The following is a 22,835-nucleotide window of genomic DNA, read 5'->3' on the forward strand; positions in this document are numbered from 1 at the left end:
ACTTGGTTTTTGCTGTGTAGCTATGAGTTTGCCGCCTCTCTTTTGAGCTTCATCAAGGGCTGCTGTGGCCTGATATGTAGGTTTCTTTCTCATTTCAGTCTCCAGGGGGAATGAAGTCGATATGGCTGTTCACCTGCTGAGTTAGGAGTTTGCCCTCATACACACACCATAATATTTTATTCTAGTTACAGGGAGTATGCAGCATTTATACTTCCTTGGACTCCCACATGAAAACAGAAGCAGCTACTGTGTGTCCTTCAGAATCCCTCATGCATTGCCTTTGCTGCCTGTGGGTGGGCAGGGATATACAGCCAAGCAGACTACAGAAAGAAGGTGCCAATGACTGTACCTTTTGAAGTTGACCTTCTCCCAAAAACCAAGACCTACAGAGAGGCAAACATTTATTCACTTGAAAAAAGGTGCATTTCATTTTCTTAAACATCTAAAAAGACATAACTACATTTAGTAGATGGCAATGCTCCCTTTATCTCCCTATCAAGAAAAATAGTTGTGTGCATATATTAGTCACTCTTCTGATATTATGGAGGAATTTAATATAGGAAAATGGTGACAAAGGTTTTGAAAACACAGGTTAAGTGGAAAATGACATTACCTAGAAATCGGCAACTGTAGGATGCTGCTGCTATTGTCCCATAGCTGTAGAAGCAAAGAGGTGAATTTGGAGTGACCCACAGCCGGCAAGCACACGCTTGGAACAGAGCTCTGCCACCATATTTGTTATCTATTGCTATTGTATAACAAATCATCTCAAAACTGGCTTAAAATAACACACGCTATCTCACAGTTTCTATGCATCAGAAATCTAGGTGTGAGCTAGCTGGGTCCTTCCTCTGCTTCAGGGCCTCTCATAGGCTTCAGTTAAGGTGTCACTCAGGCTACACTCATCTGAAGGGAAGGATACATTTTCAAGTTCATGTAGTTATTGGTAGGATTCAGCTCCATGTAGGCTGTTGGACCTCAGTTTCTCACTGGCTGTTGGACAGAGTCTGCCCTCAATTCCTCGCCATGTGGGTCTCACGAACATGGCAGTTTGCTTCCTCAGAGCACACAAACCAAAAGGCAAATGGAGAGAGTCTGCCAGCAAGACGAAGTCACAATCATTTGCAACCTAGTCAGAGAGGTAGCAACCCTCAACATTGCCATATTTTATTGGTTGGCAGCAAGTTACTCAAGCAAAGGGGATTTCATGAGGCCATGAATACCAAGAGGTGAGGATCAGAGGAGGCCATCTCAGAAGGTACTGACCATAGCTGCTGAGCAGGAACCCAGGAGCCCAAGCTCCCTGTGATGATGCTGGAGCCACCACCAACGCTGTCGGAGCCCCAGTCACCCACGGTACTGCCCACTGCTGCCACCGTCACAGCCAGCTGAATGGCCTCCCCTTTCTACCACTTTCCAGTCTCCCATGAGTGCTCACCCTCATTGGCAAATGCCAACTGAAGCCCAGTAACCAAGGGAGCTAGGAATGCACTTCTCATGTTTCCAGCAACTTGCAATTCAGAGGAGAGGAAATAAGGATGGGAAAAGGACTAACCATAGACAATAGCTGGCCCAACAGGAAAGGGATGTTTCTACTCATTTCCACATCTCTCTTTTAGACCCTTTCCATTCTGCTCATTTAAATCAACTGACGCACCAATGTTATCTGCTCCATGTGTGAGGTCCCACTCATCACCCCTTCACTGGAACACCCCCCTCAACCCTGAGCTTGCTTTCTCAGACTGTCCTCCGTGTTCCCATCTTTGCTGCCTCTTTTTCTTTGCACTTCCTTCAAAGCTTAGCTAGCCCATGTTTCCTGCCCTTGATTGCTCAGGGCTCTGATCTTTGCCAAGAAGTACTGGATGATAATGGGAAGCCTTTCAATTGATTCCGTTCAACAAAGTCTCTTATATAGATGCTAGGTCTCAAACATAATGCTGGATGCTAGAGTGCAAAAATGGAAAAGAAGCAATTCCTGCCCTTGAAGAGGATGCAGTTATGCCACGGACACAGATGTCTATAATACCAAGTGATAAGTGCTACAATTCAGGGACATTCTGACAGATTGATTGACAAACCATACAGATTTGTCCTTAATTGGCTGCATGTTATCTGCACTTTTGGTTCTTGCTGGGGAAAAAAATGCAACCTTGAACTCTCAGCTGTACAATCCTTATCAAACATACTTACAATAAATAATTTATGGAGGTTCTAAAAGATAAGCGGCCCATCCATTTCTTTAGATATTCTACAATTTATTCTTCATGTACACAGATGCACAATTCAGTTTAAAAAATCTGCAAAGAACTAAAACAACATGATCCACAGCCTTGTTTTTACAGCCTTTCGTTTTCAAAGGAACCGCTTTCACTCAGCTGTACTTTGGTGTCTCATCATCTGTCTACAAGGAGTAACATTTAAAAACTACTGAGTGAAATTAGATCTAAACCCCATATAGGAATGTCGAGGGGTTTCTCCCCTATATCACAGCCTGCTCATATTCTAAGGATTCCATAGAGAAGTTCCTTTTAGAGCTCAAACTCAGAAAGAGTTTTCTCAAAACAGTTCATTTGTTTTGATTTTATGGATACGCCCAAATTTTATAATGAATTGTGTTTCTATTTTTGCTTTATCTTCCAGAAACTTAGACCCAAATATGCAGTCTCTTCTAGCAACTGTGTGAGAGTCAGTGGTAAGCATCTATTTTATTGCGCTTTTTTCCCTTGACTCCAAATCTTCTTTCTTTCTTTTGTATGTATATTGGTAGGATACTCAAATTCTCTGTAAAATGAGAAATTTTATGTTAATTACAAATGGATTACACTAATATATATATGGTGCTATTTCTTTTTGGCAGGAAGGATCAAGAAAATCAGAGAAAGATGTGATATTTGGTCTGAGTCTTGGAAAATGATATTTATCCAGTTTTAGAAGGTTTTTCCATAATATCAGCACTTAAAGGCATAAAAAATTCACGTTAGGTTATGTGACCAGATACAAGGGAAGGAGGATATAAGAACTTGTATGTTAATTTTCCTGTCAATGCCCTATTCATCCCAGTTAGAAGAGTACTTAACCTGTTAAAATGCATCCTGATATTGATGGGCACTTAAAGAGTTGCCCTAATAACTGCAGTTTCCACCAGGAGAAAAAATCTTTTTTGATCATGTAAACTTTCTTCCGTTTATTCACATTATAAAGTCTTCCCAATCTGCCATAGGTTGGCTAACCTAGAAACTTAGCCAAAAATAATGACAATACCTGTCACGGTCCTCTTTCAGAGTGTGGATAGCCAGAATACAACCAGAGATCCTATCTCCCAAAGCCCAGTTCATAGTCTTCTGCTGCTGCAAAACCATCTCCTGGCCCGACAAAGCCTGCAAAAAGGGGAATGAATGTGTGTAAGCAACAGTGCAAAATCTTCAGCATGGCAGGGGCAGATACTGACTCTATTATTTGGTACCCACAAGACATTAAGCAATTCACTTTGCCCTTCCTCGTCTTCATTTTCCTCTTACAATTTGGATGTCTGAGAGCTGATGTTTTTAGTTGATCTCGTTATTTTATAATCACACCAGCTATTTTGACAGTCTGTGATATTCATAGTCATTGATTTTTTTTGGAATCTACAAAATATATATATAGATCACCATAAACTCTCAGTGGCTAGAGACAACTTTAAAAATGAGTAATTTACCACACTTCAGGCAGGAAATTAAGGCTTACAATGTTGAGATATGAATAATTGTAGGCACCTTTCATTACTTTTTTTTCTGGCGAATATTACAATTATTCAGGCAGCTCAAAACGTCATGTGAAAATGTCACTAACAAATCTAGCTCTTCAGTGAGTCCCCACCAAGGTGTTATGCAAACAGCAATTTGCTGGAATCACATGTGAAAAATATTAGGCTATTTGAGGATTGGGGTGATTTCCAGTCTGCAAAGTGGCCTATTTGAGAAGAAAGAACCATCTCCAGGAAAGAACCGATCAATGGTTTTTTTATTATTAGTTAATTTCAAGGTTTTTCAGTGTTGCTTTTTATAAATACCAAAGGAGAAAATGTGGGTTAACTCCAATGGCCATTAGCTTTAATGGGAAGCTTTAGGCCGGGATGGAACCCAAAATGAAAGAAAATGCCATGGGGAGCCCACACAGAGCATTGGAAAGAAAGTTTGCCTCTCATCCCTAGTCTGGTAGGGCCTGAGCATGCATCCTCTGAGCACAAGCAAAGCACTGGCCTGGAAAGGCACCGGCGTCAAAGGGGATCCGCAAGACACCAAGTGCTCTGTGTACAAGAGCAAGAAGCAGCAAGGCAGCATGGCTCTCCTCGAAAGAGAATGAAAATAAATCCTGTCATGAGCATTCCAGCCCTCAGATGCATAAATACACATCACTGCTATTGATCTCACCTAGGACTCAGCCCTGACTTCCTCACCCACCACACACATCACCCCTCCAACTCCAATCACCATTACCTGTACCCTGGCATTGCATTAAACATGCAATTATTTAGCTCCATATAAGCCTAAGACTTCATCTTTCTTAATAGATTTGCATGTGCACGTTAGGTCTTTCCAGACTATCCTCTGTGCCTGAGATTCATGGAACTTTCACTGAGCAAAGAGCCTTTGGCTAGGCCTACCGCAATTGTGTTTGGCTGAGACTATAAGTAGTTAGAACATGATCCAGTCATTTTTTTTTTAAACCAACCTTCAAAAGTTGGTTTAAAAAGTCTAAATTGGGCCAAGCACGGCGGCTCACACCTGTAATCCCAGCACTTTGGGAAGCCGTGGAGGGTAGATCATCTGAGATCAGGAGTTCAAGACCAGCCTGAACAACACGGTGAAACCCCATCTCTACAAAAATACAAAAATTAGCTGGGCATGATGGTGGGTGCCTGCAATCCCAGGTACTCAGGAGGCTGAGGGGGGAGAATTGCTTGAACCCGGGAGACAGAGGTTGCAGTGAGCCCAGATCGAACCAATGCACTCCAGCCTGGGCGACAGAGCGAGACTCTGTCTCAAAAAAAAAAAAAAAAAGTCTAAATTGCTTAATATATAATGAGCTCCTCAGTCAATCAAAAAAAGTGCCAACAATTTTTAGAAATTGAAATCTATAAAGAAACATTCACTAAAAAAAAAAGTTTTGTTTCGTTTTTTTGTTTTGTTTTGTTTTGTTTTGTTTTGTTTTGTTTTGAGACAGGGTCTCACTCTGTTGCCCAGGCTGGAGTGCAGTGGTGCCATCACACAGCTCACTGCAGCCTCAACTTCCCAGGCTCAAGCAGACCTCCCATCTTCAGCCTCCTGAGCAGCTAGCACCATGGCACACACCACCATGCCCAGTTAATGTTTTCATTTTTTCATAGAGACAAGGTCTCCCTTGTCTAGATCGGTTGCCTAAGTTGGTCTCGAACTCCTGGGCTCAAGCAATCTTCTCACTTCACAAAGTGCTGAAATTACAGGAGTGAGCCATCACACTTGGTCTACAAGTGTTTTTGAAACATACGGAGGGGTGTTCAAAGTCTCTCTTTCAGTGAAAAAAAAAATAGAATAATAAAACACGTTTCTCAGTATCAGATTGGGAAAGATTAGAAATATTATATACTAAGGCAGAGTTCATGAATTACTGGCGGAAGTATAAATTGTTGTAATTCCATTGTAAGGCAATTAACTAACTACTGAAACTTTAATCCTTTTATATTTTGACCCATCAATTTCACATGAAGGAATTTATTCTTCAAAAATACTCTACTTGTAAGCAAAAATAGGTTGCTAGGATATTTATTGCAACGTTATCATAATAACAAAAACACGATACACCATAAATGACAAACAATATTTGGAGACCTCTAAATGTCCAAGATTCTGCAGTTACTAAAAGGGATGAGATATATCTCTATGAAAACATGGCCAGGATAGGTGGCTAATTGAAGAGGCTTGACCATGTCATGGGCAACACCTTGTTATTTGCTCCCATCACAAAGAAAGCACCTCTAGTGCCCAGAACTCTTCAAACAATCAAAGAAACCCACCTTCAGACAGCAAATCAAGGCAATATAGGTAATATCTGGATATCTGATAAGGATTAACGGGAAAATAAAACTCCTCAGGCAAGCATCTGTCTCTCACTGTTCTCAAATTTTCATCTCACGGTGGTGAAAACATACCAAGGTATAATCTTCCACAGAAAAGAAAGGGGCTGCCTATGTTTGCCAGGCCCTATGTTTGCCAGGCCCTAGAATAATGCCTTATATTTATAATAAAAAATAAAGTTCAGCTCCAATTGATGAAATAAAAATAAAAGCCTTTCTTATTAATTGGTTGGTATAAACACACAACTAACAAAACACTAATTGCCAATCACTCTACAAAAAAATTTAAGATACAATTTAAAACAACCAGCTCTCTTTCTACAAAACTCCATCTGTCTTCTCTCACTGCTTAATATAATCTTCCCCACACAACCCCACTCCCGCCCTGCTTTAAGAAAAAATTTAACTTTCCTTCACTAAAATTCAGGTATCAGATAGCTTGTCCACAGTTCCCTGGATGCTAGCTTAGGGCAGCAGCTATCAGAGTTCATTGATTTGCTGCTAGCAAATTGGAAGATTTAATGGTGTGACTTCCGCATGTTGCTAGTTGATCAGGTCTCACTGGGGTCTCTCCAAATGGGAAAAGAATTGCTTCCTGCTAATCTCAGGCAGCAGCACTGCATCCACATCCATTTCCACACTGATCTTAAACAGAAAGAAGACAGAGAAAGATTGTGTTTCATTCTCCCACTGCGTCTACATAAAACCCAATTGTCGCCCCTTTCTGATCAGCAAGATGTTACCTTGGCAACTACTTTGTACAGCTCTTATTCGTCTCTCTTTTGAAGCTCATCATTGTGTAAAAGTTATTTTGCCTCCTAATGAGTAAGAGGAGACATTAGCAACCTGACTGCTTCCTTGGTACTTCCAGACAAAGGTTGTAAACCTGGCAGCCCAGGGGCCCAATTAAACACTCAGGCATGTTCGACCCACACACAATTTTTGGTTTTGTTTCTTGGATTTTTTGTAATGTGAGTTAACATTTACAAACCAGAAGATGTAAAATGAAAATTCAAATCTGCAGTTCTTTTTAATAATGTTTAGACCTGAAGTCACTGGGCCCACATTCTTAACAATCAGCTGTTGCTTCATACTGGTCGCTGCCCTCCACTCGTCCTACTCCCCTGGATTAGATTACCTGGGGGGCATCTGGGTTGTGACCCCTGTTCTAGGTAGGACATATGCCCTTTTATAAAAAGTGCTAATGTTTAGAACTGAACAAAAGTTGTTTTCAAGCTATCTTAAGCTTTCACGATGTTTCCTTTTCTCAAAATTCAGCAGAACTTCAAACTCACCAAATGTCTTCCCACACGCACAAGATTTTTCAACATTATCCTTAACTTTTAGCACCATTACTAATGAAGCTCAGAAACTTAAGACACTTTGAGAGTTTAATCAAGAAAAGGCAAAGGTGAGGAGAGAAACAACCCATGTCTACTGCTCAGTTAGAGCAGCGATGAAGTTGGTAGGGACGGCACAAGGCAGTGGTCCTCAAACTTCAGTGTGCATTAGGACCACCTGGAGGGCTTGTCAGATACACAGGTCTCTGCATCCGAGATTCTGATTCAGTAGATCAAGAGTGGGGCCTGAGAATTTGCATGTCTAACAAGTCTCCAGTGAGGCTGATGCTCCTTGTCTGGAAACCACACTTTGAGAATCACTGAGATCTTTTTGTATCAAATATATCTGTAAATGCACACTGGTTGATATTGTTTGGATATTTGTCCCTGCCCAAATCTCATGTTGAAATGTAATCCCCAATGCTAGCAGTGGGGCCTGGTGGGAGGTGTTTGGATCATGGGGGTGGATCCCTCACGGCTTACTGCTGTCCGCGCGATAGCACTCTTGTGTGCCTACTCCTGCTTCATCTTTTGCCACAAAGAAAAGCTTCCTGAGGCATCCCCAGAAGCAGATGCCAGTGTCATGCTTCCTGTACAGCCTGCAGAACCATGAGCCAATTAAATCTCTTTTCTTATAAATTACCCAGTCTCAGGTATTTCTTTATGGCAATGCAAGGACAGCCTAATACAGTGGCCAAACACAATAGAACTTTATTTCCTTTTCATGAAATAGCCCAGTCTGGGCGTGATGGCTCATACCTGTAATCCTAGCACCTTTGGGAGGCCTAGGCAGAAGGATCACTTGAGCCCAGGAGTACGAGGCTGCAGTAAGCTATGGTCACTCCACTGCATTCCAACCTGGGTGACAGGGCAAGACCCTGTCTCTTGAAAAAAAAAAAAAATCAAAGCAACTTTTCTCTCATTCAGTGATTCAGAAAGCCAAACTTCTTTGAGTTTATGCCCCTACTAACCACTAGAAGGACGACGTAGGCATGAAAGCAGGAAACGTACCAGGAAAGTAGGCTACTTTTTAAAAGCCTTGGCATAGAAGTAACTTCCACTCACATTTCACTGGTGAGAACAAGTCACATGACCATATCTAGATGCAAAGAGTGTTGAAAAATATAGTCCCTGGATGAGCAGCAATTCTATAAAAAATGAAACGGAAAGCTCACTTTTTTTTTTTTTTTGGACAGCTTGCCAGCTCCACCTCAGCAGCTATGAATGTGCCTCACTCTTGACTCCACTGATTTTCTTCCCCATTCCCAGAAGGCCGTTCTCTCTTCTTGTTGTCCATCCAAACCTCAACACCCTTCTGGTTATATTCCACCTCCACCAGAATTATCAGTAAAAAATTTCCAGTCTTTTATGTCGGGATGTAACTGAAATAACTTTCCTCAAGAGTTTGTTGTTTCCTCGAGGATATTTATAATGATCATTATGACTTTAAAGAACAAGAGTTGCTCTTCTCTAGTTAATCAAAAGGAAAAAATAAACTGATTGCATTGTTAAAGTTTGATTAAAGACTTACTATAGTCAAGTACCCCATCAGATTTGTTTACCAAAAAAATAAATAGACAAAGTAAATAGGTAATAAAAGGTGCCTAAAATAATTAACATCTCAACATTAAAACCTAAGTAACCTCCTGCTATTAACACTTTCTAAAATCGCTTCTAGCTCCTGGGATCTAACGTGAGTAATTGAGGTGATCTGTGGTGATCTAAAATCAATTAAAACTAACAATGTGAAAATGATATAAAGAATGATCCATTTACCATTGCAAGCAGTAGGAAACTGACCCAAACTAGCTTAAGCACAAAGGGAACTTATCGTTTCACTTAAGCTGAAAAGTCCAGGGGTAGAATACATTTCAGATGTGGCTGAATCCTGAACTCAACCAATGGCATCAGGAGCATTTTTCTACGTCTCTTGGCTTCATGTTGTAATGGGATGGCAGCAATGGCTGTAATCCCTACACCCTCCTTTAGGTCCAGCAGATAAAATTAAGAGTTCCTCAATGAGAAAAACATCACTATGATTCATTAGATCTGATTGGGCCCTATGTTCATCCTTAAACAAATCTTGTAGCCAAGGGGAGCTAATTGTGGGTCTCATGTGTAGAGTCAGTTTCACTTAATTCAAACTCACTATGAGCTGGAGAAGTTGGTTCTCTAGAGGGAATTGAGATATGGGTACTATTGGGGTTTGAGGAAGCTCAATGCCCCACCCTAGTTTGGAGCCAGTTGAGATAAAGACCCAGGAGCCAAGTAGAAAAGCCTTAAAATGTCAGCCTTACAACATGGCTTTAGGTCTGTTAACCAGATGAGCTTGCTAATTCCTGAATCAGATGGGCCTGCCCCCATCACAGACATGCAGTCTCCCATGGGGGCCTGCTCCTGTCATGTATGGCATAGAAGAGCATAGACAGCTGTTTGCACACTTGTAGGTGACAAAGAGAAAATAGAAAGGGGCTGAGAGTCCCATGCTCAGCCACTGCACGCAAACTCACCCATCAGGTAGCTCACTCTTCTTCCCTTGAGGGGAAGGGAAAAAGGGGATACAGGGAACCAAGGAGCTAGGAGTGTTTTCTGAAAAAAGTCCCTATGCACAAAAATGGAAGACTAGGGAATGTATCTTCCCAGCATGTAACGGAGCAGTAAATGATAACAACAGATGTCAACTACAAGTAGAAAATGAGACTTAACTTTTAAATACAGAGAGTAAAATATATGCATCCAAATGGTTAGAGTGCTCAACATTTTTAGTTATAAAAAGATATTTCTCTCACCTGCCATGGAGACCCCATAATACCCTAGAGATAATATAGTTCACAGTGGTTGCCATTATCTGATTTAGCATTTTCCTACAGATGAAGGATAAACAAGTGTCTTAGTTCCACCTGCTATAAGAAAGTAGTATAGACTGGGTGACTTAAAAATAACAGAAATTTCCCATAATTCTGGAGGCTGAAAGTCAGAGAACAGGGTGCCAGCATGGTCAGGTGCTGGCGAGGACTCTCTTCCAGGTTGCAAACTGCCAACTTCGTGTTGTATCCTCCCAAGGTGGCAAGCAGATGAGCTAGCTCTCCTGCCTCTTTCTATAAGGCACTAATCCCATTCATGAGGGTTCTTTCCTCAGGACCTAATTACCTCCCAAAGGCCTCACCTCCAAATACCATCACATTAGGGATTCGATTTCAACACATGAATTTGAAAGGGACAAAAACATTCAGTGCGTAATACCAAGTATAAAAGTGGACTTAGGCCAGGCGTGGTGGCTCACGCTTGTAATCCCAGCACTTTGGGAGGCCGAGGCGGGCGGATCACGAGGTCAGGAGATCGAGACCACGGTGAAACCCCGTCTCTACTAAAAATACAAAAAAATTAGCTGGGAGTGGTGGCAGGTACCTGTAGTCCCAGCTACTCGGAGAGGCTGAGGCAGGAGAATGGCGTGAACCCGGGAGGCGGACCTTGCAGTGAGCCGAGATTGCGCCACTGCACTCCAGCCTGGGCAACAGAGAGAGACTCCATCTCGAAAAGAAAAAAAAGTGGACTTAATTTATGTTTCTGCCCTAGGATGAACTGGGAATGAATAACCAGAAGAACACAGTTGAAAGCTTAACAAAGAGACTAAAACAAAATAAAGAGGAAATTCATAAGGATCTGGATCCGATTCTAGAATGCAAGCTCCATGAGAACAGGCTCCTTGTCTGCACCATTGTATTTTTCCCCAATGCCTAGAATGGAGCCTCTGGCACGTAGTAGAGGTTCAGTAAAATCTGCAGGATGATTTAGGAGGAGAAGTTTTGAAATCAGAAAAAAAAAAAATCTTTTGGGGGGTTAGTGGTCACAAAAGAACCGTGTCACTTGGGATTTAAGGTTATAATTTGACCCTAACTAAAATGATCCTACTTCATGCTGGTGAAAGAGAATCTAGTGGCCCCAGAAGAGCTCAAGAACCAGGGGAAGCTAGGCACAGTGACTCGGGCCTGTAATCCCAACACTTTGGGAAGCTGAAGTGGCAGGATCACTTAAGCCCAGGAGTTCGAGACTAGCCTGGGCGACATAGGGAGGCCTCACCTCAAAAAAAAATAAAAAATAAAAATAAAAATAATTAAAAATTTTAGAAAAACAATTAGGAAACCAAAAAATTTCTGAAATGAGAAGAGTCTTCGAGGTAATTTAATGTAGTAATTCCCAACAAAAAACAGCTGTACGTTAGAAACACCTGGGGAGTTATTTTTTTGAAGAAAAAACGAATGAGTTTTAAAAGAAAAAACTGGAGTCAGGTCCAGGTCTAATTTGCTTTATCCCCCAGGGCGCCTAACACAGGCCATGTTTTCTGACTAGAAGCAAGTAAAGAACAGAGAACAACGTTCTCAGATGGCTATCACAGGAGAAGCCACATCCTGGTCACCTGGGTGTCCCTCGAAGCCCTCTTGGGAAAGGGAATGGAGGAGTGACACCTTCTCGTTAGAGCCAACCTATTTTATCACCATGTTCTCGAAGAGTGTACCAGGTGAGTGCGTCTGTCCGCCTCAAACAAGACTCCCTCAAAAATATTCTACAAACCATCACCCAATGAGGATGGTGAAAAATTTTGATTTTGAAATTTCTGTCAGACCCAACAGGCCCCCACAGCATCCACATATCCACAGGGGCTGTAGGATGTGCTGCGTCGTGTTCACGGCGATGCACTCAACAGCACCTTCCCTTGGCAGAGACCGAAACCTCTCCCACTCCGCGCCGCGGCATGGTGGACAGATCCCGCCCAAGGATCTTCTAACGGGACCTCCCAACGTCGCCGCACGCAGAGTTGGGGGGGCTGGCGGAGGACGTCCAAGCAATCGGCCTCCCAGCCGGCCTTTCTAGGACCGCTTGGCCCCAGAAGGAGCCATGCAATTCTCAGCAGCTCACTCGCCCGGGCGTTACGGGGCCCCGTGAAATGCCTCCGGAATGGGTCTTTCGCAACTCCCCTTAGGAGGGGACGCCGTGGACTAACAGACACCGCTGTCAGGAAGGCGTTGATGCGGCTGCGCGGCTTACATTTTCTTTTCCGCAGTGTCAGCTGGCGGTTCCCAATTACCTCCCCTTAGGCCGCCGGGCGTGCAGGATCACAGCCCAGCCTGCCTCAGCACCTCTCCGCCAGGGGTTCTTACAAACGGCCACTTAAAACGTAGCCCCACGCCCCCCGGCCTTCCTGGAACTGGAGCCACTCAAGCGGGCCAGCTCCAACCCAGTGACGAGTCCCGGGAGCGGCCCGCTTCCCCACGACCCTCTCTCCGCCTAGCTTGGGCCTCCTACTGGCTGAGCCGGGGAGCTCCCGCAGGTCACAGCGCGCCACCAGTTCCTTCCCCCTTCTCTGCCTGCCTGGGCTTTGAAATACGGTACGTGTTCCTACTGTGTTTGGGGCACTGCTGATGACAGCAGGGCTCTATCTACCACGCCAAGGAGTCACGGCATTAATTATTCTCTCTTCTACGGGGAAAGGTGTGAGGGCTGAGCCCTGCAAAGCACACGGAATTGGAATACAGGCAGCACTAACTCTCCAGGCTGAAAATCAGGGTGGGTAGGGAGGTTCTCATTCAATTCCCTCACTCCTCCTGTGCCTTTTAACTAACTTTGAAATTCCTCTGGCTGCTGCTGGTGCCTCCGTGCTGTTTCCAAGGGCTGGAGCCCCACACTGATTTATTTGGTAACCATCGCAGGAATTTCAGAAAATGAGAACTGGAGGAGGAAGCCAGGCCTGAAGTAATTAAGATGATTTGTTACACACGATTCAGGTAGACACAAAGGGGTACCTGAACACAGAGAGAATATAAGATCAAAGAAACGGCAGTCCGGAAAGTGGGAGCTCTTCGCAAAAGGAAAACAGGCCAGCGGAAGGCGCCCAGATCACTGCCAAATTAAAACACCTCGTATTTTTATCTTCTCCCGGAGATAAAACAGAGGGAGATAATTTTTTTTCACATTTGCTTTCAGCAGTTAGCTTTCAGAATAAAAAAGAAATTCAAATGTGTCTGCCATTCGTACAAGTTCATGAGCTCTCCCTACCTGAAATCATTTGTCAGTGGAAAACAGTGTGCTATTTAAGCCCTAGGAATACAGCTGCAAGAGTGTATATTCCTTAGAAAGTACCTGTTCCTTACAAGCTTGTTAGTGACTCTTGAAACTCGTGTATGTGATGGGATCTCATGACCACTGGCTTCCCACCAGGTCACGAGATGTGGAGAGTGGGGTTGAAGAGGAGAGGGGCAGAGTGAATGTGCATCCCCGGCCACGATCCAAAAACACAACATGGTCTTTTGCTGTGCATTTCTCCTTCCCTGCAATGTTGATCCTCAAGAACCAACTGTCTTATTATTTTCCAACACTATTTATGCCTCAGACCTTCTGATATGTTGCCACAATACACTCATTCATCTGTCTTCCCCATTAACTAACTTTATGGCCCAAGTGACCTACAGCTGTCACAGTCCTTCTCCTGGCTGATATTTCATCCAGAATTCCTCCTGGGCTGTGGATGTTACACTTGTCTGGGACTATGGTGATGCAAAACAGACCTGGAACTGGAATCCATGACTCTTGCAAAATGAAAACAAGCCTCTTTCATCTTCTTTTTCATCCCTTTTCCATAAGGTGACATCAAGATTCCTTACACTCCTGAAATATCATTCTTATCTCCTATAGAGAAGACTTTAAGTGTGAGTAATAGCATTACAGGGTGCTTTTTTTTTTTTTTTTTAACAGAGTCTTGCTCTGTCACCCAGGCTGGAGTGTAATGGCACAATCATGGCTTACTGCAGCCTTGAGCTCCTGGGCTCAAGTAATTCTCCTACTTCATCCTCCTAAGTAGCTGGGACTACAAGCATGCACCACCACACTCAGCTAATTTTTTTTTATTTTTTGCTGGGACTGGGTCTCACTATGTTTCCTAGGCTGGTCTCAAACTCCTGGGCTCAAGCAATCCCCTTGCCTGGGCCTCCCAAAGTGCTGGGATTACAGGCATGAGCCACCATGCCTGGCCTAGAGTGAACAGTAAGTTTAGCATTTACAACACACCCAGAAGATCAGTACCTTCTGATAACCCATTTTAAAATGGAGAAGCTACTGGTTGGGGAAGGTAAGTAACTTGCCTTGGGTCACATAGCTAGCAAGTCAGGGACAGAGGGATATCTACTGCCTCTATGAATAAATATCAGATTTCCTTCCGTGCCTGAGACTGTATTTACCTGTGGCCTCAGAGTTGCTGTGGAGACTAAACTGGCTAAGCAGTTGAGTACCCACTTGGTACTATTTTCATTGAATGAACTTTTGACAGAATTGATGGGCCTGAATGAATGTTGCATTGTCTGGGAGTCCCCTGCACTTTGACAGGGCTTTTTCTTCTAAGAGGCCTCCACCTGGGTGCTGATCTTGCTCCAGGCCTCCTAGAGGCCTACACACCGCTGTAGGAAGATGGCAAATGGCAGAGGTACTGACCACAATTATAGAAATAAGCAAAGTGACTTGTGCAGTGGTCTCCAACCCAGGATGCGGTCTCGTTGCTTTGCTCTAAGCAGAAGATTCGTTACATTCCTTCTCCCTTCAAACATTTTCAGAAGTTCAAGCATCCCCAACAATTCTGTCATACTCCAGAAAAACCCCACAGAGCCCATGTTAATTCCTCAGCTCCAAAGGACAGGGACATCACAGGACTTTTCCTTGAACCAAGTTTGAATGCAGTTGTTTCTTGTGGTGGAAAAAGACAGTGTATACAAAAGGCTGTCTCTCTGCTCTGTCACTATTTCCCAAGCTGCAGCATGCACACAAACTATCTGGGCAGCTTGTTAAAATGCAGATTCTGTTTCTGCAGGGCTGGGGGCCTGAGATTCTGCATTTCTAACAGGCTTCCAGGTGATACCTGTGCTGCTGGTCCTGACACTGTGAGCAGCCACGGATTATTTGCGTGGGTCTCTTTTCCTTGTGAACCCTTTGATGTTGCATTTTGACAAAGAAGTCATGTAGAGACTAAAGGCTGTGGCCTCACCTGCTGCTATGGGCTTTCCTGTGATGGGAAGAACTTCCTAAAGTCAATCACCAGGAAAAGAGACCTTGAGACCACCCAGGAAGAAAGTGCTTCACCCTCTGCTGAACCAGCACTTCTACAGATGAGGCTTAAGCGGTCTCTTGGCATCAGGAACCCTCCACCTGGCAACATTCCATGAGTCAGACAGGCCGACATATGGAGCCATAAATTGAAGAAAAGTCAACTTCGCCTTGTAACTCTACCTGTGTGCAGTTCCTTTTGTGGCCAGCCTGGCTCGGCTGTGAATCTAAGGGATTAAAAGAAGGTTCAAGTGTCCCCCACCCTGCTCGCCTGCTTAGAACTGGAGAATTAATAATGAATCAGCGCCCTCTGAAGCCAGCCTTGTAGGACCTGCAGAAATTAGCTAGAGACCTCCAAGGGGAAGATAAATCTTGAGGAATAAGAGTTGGATCTTTAAGGTCCAGCTGCTCTTCATACATGGAGACTTCCCTTCCATTGACACAAATGAAGGATCTATGTTTGATTACTAAGGAAGAGAGAAGTTTCTTGTTCATGATGAGAGCATGAAGCTTTAAAAAAGAGAGAGATTTAAGTTTCAGAAACTTGGTTCCTCAAGGCTGAAGGTGGGCCTGAAGTTGTCAATGTCATAGCTAAAGACTGGGTAAACACAACTCAAGAAAGGATGGCTGTGGGCAAAGCCAAGCAGCCTGGTTTAGCACCCCCTAGCGGAAGAGGGGGGCAACGTTTATGGTCCCTGCTTCTGGTTAGCTAAGGAACTTAACCACTGGAATTCCGTGCAAGGTCATTTCTCTAAGCAGGGATCAACTCAAGCTCTGATCCTCCCTAATAGCATAACTATTTGCCATGCATCTAGCCAAGAGTTAGTTAACGCTGCTTCCACAGGGAAAGAGGCCGTGGTCAGACCAGCCTTTAATGAGCATCCCAGGGCCTGGCCAGACTTGGAGGGAGGGAGCATATTGAGATATTAGTCGAAGCTCCAAAACAATAGGTGCCTGTGCCCTCTAAGTAGCTCATGTGTTACAGATCTGACAAGTCTCATTGATTTAAATAGCTGGAGCACTGCTTGGATTTTAATCTCCTTCACCCTTATACGAAGGAGGTCGCTGTTTAAATGCTTTTACTTAATAATGTAAACACCTGTCACACGCCAGGGGCAAAGCTATTAGGGAGAAGGATTATTTAAGGCAACGCTCCTGAGTACAACATTGCTATTATTGTCTTATCCTCAATTACCAGGGTCTGGGCAGTACTTGCTTTTTTTAAGACCAGAGACAGCAGCCAAGTCACCTAGTGCTCTGTCCCCTAACAGCCAGACAGAATAGGCATCTGCTCACATGCTGTCATCTGAATACCCTCAAATATCTGATCTGCCAAGAGTGTTGTACTCAGCGCATGTGTTTACCAAAGTCCGTTGTTAAAATGGAAAGCTCTTTCCATAGGGGGCTGTCTATTAGGCCTATTATCCTGGTAGCTACAAGGCACAGGGACTAAACCCTTTACAATTATTATCGCTTTTATATCTACAACAACCCTATGATTTAGTGCTATTGTTAACCCCATAATATGAAGAACAGAATGCGTAAGCAACTTTCTCAGGGACACACAGTATTTAGCAGAAAAAAGATTCAAACATAGGATTGACTTCAGAGTATATGCTTTTAGGCACTATGCCATATTGTGTCTCACTACACACACACCCCAAGGAGAAACATATGGATATATAAATTTTTTTTGAGACAGGGTCTCACTTTGTCACCCAGGCCATGAATATGGCTCACTACAGCCTCGACCTCCTGGACTCAAGCAATCCTCCTGCCTCAGACTCCCAAGTAGCTGGGACTACATGTGAGCACCGACATGCCTGGCTAATTTTTAAATTTTTTGTAGAGACAGGGTTTCACCATGTTGCCCAGGCTGGTCTCAAGCTCCTGAGCTCAAGCAATCCACCCGCCTCGGCCTCACAAAGTGCTGGGATTACAGGCGTGAGCCACCGCACGTGGCCTTAATATAGGTGTGTGTGTGTGGCAGTCATTAGGACCCATTAGTTTACCACATAAGCCTGTCACGTGGCAAGGTAAAAGCCTAGAGGAATGGCATAGAAGAGAGTAGAAGGGGGGAAACAAACAGAACCTAGAGGGTTAGTGGGTAGGATTGCCTGAGGCTATGCCCTAAAGCCTGGACTGGGGTCTTTGGAACAGAATATGGGCATCAGGAGGCCTGGAGTTAGGACCTGCCAAGACCAGGGATGTGAGAGCGCTGCCTATAACCTAGCTTGGAGGAAGGATTCTCCCTGCTTCCTCTCTCTCCCTTCCTTTGCCCAAGCTGCTTCATCCAAGAGGCACGCTTAAAGCCAAAGCACAAGCCCTTCCCTCACCCCGCTTGCCATATATGTCTTCTGAATGCTCTCATAGCTACCAGTCTTGGCAAAACTCATGTCTTCTTGAGACCTGTCAACAGCACCTAAAGCCCTGATGCCATCTAACCAAATGTTGGTTAATGACATTGGCCCTAAGTAGGAAGGTGTGCGAATGGAAAGCGCAGGCCGCAGTAGGCACTTGTCCTTATTCAAGTTACTGGTCAGATATCATTGTGGTTTATTAAATTAAGACAACTCCTCTTCCACAAACGTATCTTAGTGATGAAAGCCAATCTCTATAACTTGGTTCCGGCACCTGAGTTCAACAGTAATTTGGTAAGCAAACCCTTTGTTACAATACAAAACAAAAAAGTAGAAAATGGTTCATTCATTCATTCATCAAATAGTCATTAAACTTCTTTTATATAAGGCACTGTTCTTAGTACTCTAGATGAATCGGAGAATAGGAGCCCCACTATCTCTGCTCGCGTGGAACTTTCAGTTCTATGGGAGACAGAAAGCAAATCAGCAAAGGGGGAAAACAAACCGAATGTCAGGTGTTGAAAGAAAACACTCAGAGCAGCGTTTCTCCAAGAGTGATGCCCATCCTGGCAGCATCAGCATCAACTGAGAACTTGTTAAAACACAGACCTTCATGCTGCTTCCGAACCTGCTGACTCAAAAACTCTGGCCATGGGCCCCAGCGACCTGTGTTTTATCAAGCCTGCCAGGTGATTCTGATCTGTGCTAAGGCTGAGGAATCACTACAATAGAAAGTAAGGGGGGAGAAGGGAGCATCTTTAGATAAGATAATCAGGAGAGGCTTTTCTGACATTCAAACTGAGACCTGACGGATGAAAAGAAACATGCCTTGCAAGAGCCAAGAGAAAAAATATTCCAGGCACAGGGAACAACAGGTGCAAAGTCCTTAAGGCAGGGAAGAACTTGTTATGGTCGAGGAACAGAAGGGAGAGAAGTATGACCAGAGCACAGTTATTGAAAGGGAAGCTGATGTGTGCAGGGGTCAGATCATGCAAGGACTTAGAAACCTCAGTAAGGAGGATGAATTATAAACTCACATAAATGCCCTAATGAAGGAAACATGGTCCTGTGAGAGCTTGTAGCACATGAATCCAACCTAGTTTGTGGGTCAGGAAGAGCTTTCCAGAGGTAATGATGTTTGAAGATAATTTTTTTTCTTAACTCTTATAAGTTCTTAGAACAGGCCCCTTTAACAAAAAAAAAAAAGTTAATGAGAGAAAAACAAACAGATGCTTGTTTGATGTACGTATATTTCATACATACATGGGAGAAACCCAGAGAATAAGAAACTTTCAAAGAGGTGGCTTTGAATACCAATTTATATAGTATCTTCAACAAGGAACAGTACGTTTTTAGGTTTGTGACACAAAGGAAAAGAACTTTGAGTCTTTAGGGGCAGCAACTTTTGGAAAGGCAAATAATTGGCAAATAAAGGCTAGTTGGTGAAGCTTGTTAATGTAGGTTCCTCTGGTGCTTTCTCCAGGCATGTAAGGATCCAAAGTTGTGGTTAATCTCTGTTTGCCTGGGGAGCAAGAGGAGGTGGGATGTCTTTCGTCTTCATAAATGTATGTTCTGATTTTAGGCAAATAGGGAAAGAGCAGGGTGCCTTCCTGCATGTGTTTCTCCTTATTTGCCGTCAGCTCAACAATCCTCATGCCAAAGAGGCATATTTTGGGGTGGCATATTCTGATCTCCCACAGTCAAGGGTAAGTTCAAGACAACTAAAAAATTGGAGGAGCCATCAAGTGCAAAGGCCCGACATAGGAGAGGGCACAACACTGTCAAATGTTTCAGTTGTGAAAGGCTTTGAAATAGGCAAAAATGATTCCAGGAAGTTCTAACACACCCTTCCTGGTTATTCTGTAGTGTTCATTGTCTTTGGCCTGTTTTACAACTACTGCAAGTTGTAGAAAACTGAGAGTAATGCAAATGATTCTTGTCCATAGAAACGCAAATTAATTTTGCCCAGTGGAATGCAATTGATTATTGCCCTGGGAACTTGGCTAGTTTTGCAACTATTAACAAATTCAGTTCAGCCTTTCCTGATTGTGTGTGTGTATGTGTGTGTGTGTGTGTGTGTGTGTGTGTGTTCTGAATTCTTCTAACCAGTTGTGACATCTTACTGATTCGCTCATTAATCGGTGAACTAAAAAAATCTTTGACTCATGTTCATTTTATATTCATACAAGAGTTATAATTTTACCATTCAAAAAAATTATTCTTTAACAACGTATACAAGGAATTACAAAGGGGCAGTATGGTACCAGATTGCCAGGCAAAAATATAGGACACTCAGTTTGAATTCAGATAAATAATAATTTTTTTCTATAAATATGTTCCAAAAATCATACATACTAAAAAAAGTCTTCAGTGTTCATCAGAAGTTCAAACCTCCCTGGGCACCCTGTATTTCTTCTTGCTAAATCTGACAATGCCGCAGCATGGTCACTGTGGCGCTGTGCTCCTTCTGTCGACCCTATTGGCTTCTGGGTTTGGGAACAGAAAGAACCACCTTTTATCGGTCTTTGACTCCTTCTCAGAGGCTACATCAGTGTATCTCCTCCTCAAATTTCAAACCAAATTTCATTTTGTGTTTTCAAAATAAATTAGCTTCAATAGTCTCCTTTATAAAGGGGCAGATGCAGCCAGGCTTTTCCCAAGGGTACTCCTTCTATCCTGTGTTACTCCATCATATGGAGCTTGAAAAGTTTCCGCCAATCCCACCAACATGGAAACTGGTAACTTAGTGCTGTAAATCGGGGGTCCCCAGCCCCTGGTCCACAGACCAGTATGGGTTAGGAACAGGGCCCCACAGCAGGAAGTGAGCAGCATTACCACCTGAGCGCCGCCTCTTGTCGGATCAGCAGCTGCGTTAGATTCTCATAGGGGCGCAAACCCTATTGTGAATTGTGCATGCGAGGAATTTAGGTTGTGTGCTCCTTATGAGAATCTAATGTGCTAAAAGCTGATGATCTGAGGTGGAACAGTTTCATCCCAAAACCATCTCCCGCCCCTTCTGTGGAAAAAAAATTTCTTCTATGAAACCAGTCCCTGGTGCCAAAAAGTTTAGGGATGGCTGCTGTGAATCAACAGTTTTACTGTACTGTAGTACAGTACTCTATTGCTTTTACCGAACTGATCAGCTGAACTAGATGAACAAGAACAACCAAACTGACCATTTTTTAACTCAACAGACCAGTAGACTTGTTGCATTTCAGTACTCTTGGAAAAACTGCGGTCTTATTTCCTATCTGCCTATGAAAGACTTTCTTTCTGGCCCACAAGAGTGTGTGAGGTGCCATTTACTCTGAGGTCGGGGACAAAGAAAAAAAAGAGAAAAGAAAGGCAAGTTCCATGGACAATGCACAGTAAGATGTGAGAATGTCTCTGACCTCACATACATTCCCCCTTCTCATCCCCTCATCCCTCACTCTATCCAAAATTGCCTGTTTTTCCCCAGTGAGGCTTTGCAGCTTTAAGATGAAGCTTTTCTACATTCAAGCCACCTATTAAAATGCAAATACCTTCCCAGGAGAATACTCTAACATCAGCTAACATTTTAGTAGGAACTGAGTGACAGGACATAACACACAAACCATGCATGTGAGGAGAGACAGAATAGGAGTGTGGTAAGGGATGTTGAGGGCAGGCAGGAAGGAAACCCCAAGAGAGAAGGAGGATATTACGAGTATGTAAGAGGCCCGAAGACATGCTTTAGGCCTCGGACCAATCCTGTAAAACAAAGTCTGAAAAAATTTACGGAAAGATCATTTTAAATTCGGGGCCAAATGCTTTTGATATTTCCTCTGCCTTTCCCTATAATGTGATATAAGATACCCCCAAAAGGAGATTTTCATGGTAAAATACTGTTGACTGGGTAGGCTTCCCTGCAGACTGGCAGTAGAGACATACCTGCAAAATGGAGACTCCCCTCCCCAAAGGCAGTCTGATTGCCAGCAGAAGTTTGATCACACTCTCCCGAGCCCAGTTGGCTCTCAGAGGAATTATCATCACTTTCCGAATACACAAGATGATGAATGTGCCCAGCTCTTCCTGGGATGTAGGAGTGGGAGCCTGGCAGACAAATTCTCTCCAGATTGAATAAATGCTGGGGTGCCTGGGGGAAGATCATTGTCCCCAGGAAGCATCCATCCCTCTTTAAGCAATGGCTGTGCACACCAACTTTGGCTCCCAACTTCTGTAATATTTCTCTGTTATAAATTGGCAGGCACAGCGTGTGGTCAAGGAGCCATTACAAGCCCTCTCAAACAATATTTTTTTTCCCAGAGACTTAATTTCTTAAAATGTGAGAGTGATTGTTCTGCGGAAAGTAGAACAGTGTCTTTTTGAGCCTGCCAGACAAAAACAAAACTAAACAAAACAAAAGGCAAAGTCTCTGAGAGGATAACAAGGCGAGCAGGCTTCCTTGTGTGCACCTGGAGGCCCTTCCTTCGGCGCTGTGGCTGCCTTAATGAGAACAGATGGCACCGTCGGGAGACGGGCTCGTATTATACGCCTCCCATGTCCTCCTTCTGAAACCAGCTTTGAGCAGATCTTTTTTCACTGTGAATTGGCACCGGTGGTTTAAGCGGTGGCCTAGCCATGTGCCAGAAAGCAGGATGTTCATACAGAAAGCAGGATGCTAATACATTCACAGCTGCCTCTTGCAGAACTCAAAGCCCTTTATAACGGAGCAGGTGAAGTCTTTGGAAGGCCCGCTTCAAGGATGGAGGAAGAGACTGCCATGAGCGGCCCACAGAAGGTGACTCACCTAGCCACTGTCAGAGAGGAAACCCCACCCCCCAGTCCCCACCCTGTGATTCTAGCTGCCTAATACCGCCTCATGGCTACAGCCTGAGACCCTCCCAGTGCAGGGTCCAGAAGGTGGGAAGGCAAAGATTCCACCTGGAGGTTAGGAAGGTCTGAAGGGGCTGAACCTGAATGTGGTAACTC

General features: G+C 43.7%; 1 long non-coding RNA gene across 1 annotated transcript in view; it reads right to left on the reverse strand.

Annotated features, from left to right (window-relative positions):
* Positions 1 to 2,559: 2,559 nt before the first annotated feature.
* The window catches only part of LOC115836695, a 93,478-nt gene continuing 73,202 nt past the window's right edge, over positions 2,560 to 22,835 (reverse strand). The window contains exons 2-5 of the long non-coding RNA XR_004031714.1: positions 18,920 to 19,069; positions 6,035 to 6,739; positions 3,262 to 3,377; positions 2,560 to 2,781 (exon numbers count right to left, since the gene is read on the reverse strand). This is a non-coding gene — a long non-coding RNA (uncharacterized LOC115836695). The remainder of the gene's footprint in view (positions 2,782 to 3,261; positions 3,378 to 6,034; positions 6,740 to 18,919; positions 19,070 to 22,835) is intronic.

This window comes from Nomascus leucogenys, chromosome 9 (assembly GCF_006542625.1).
Source record: "Nomascus leucogenys isolate Asia chromosome 9, Asia_NLE_v1, whole genome shotgun sequence".
Taxonomy (NCBI): Eukaryota; Metazoa; Chordata; class Mammalia; order Primates; family Hylobatidae; genus Nomascus; species Nomascus leucogenys.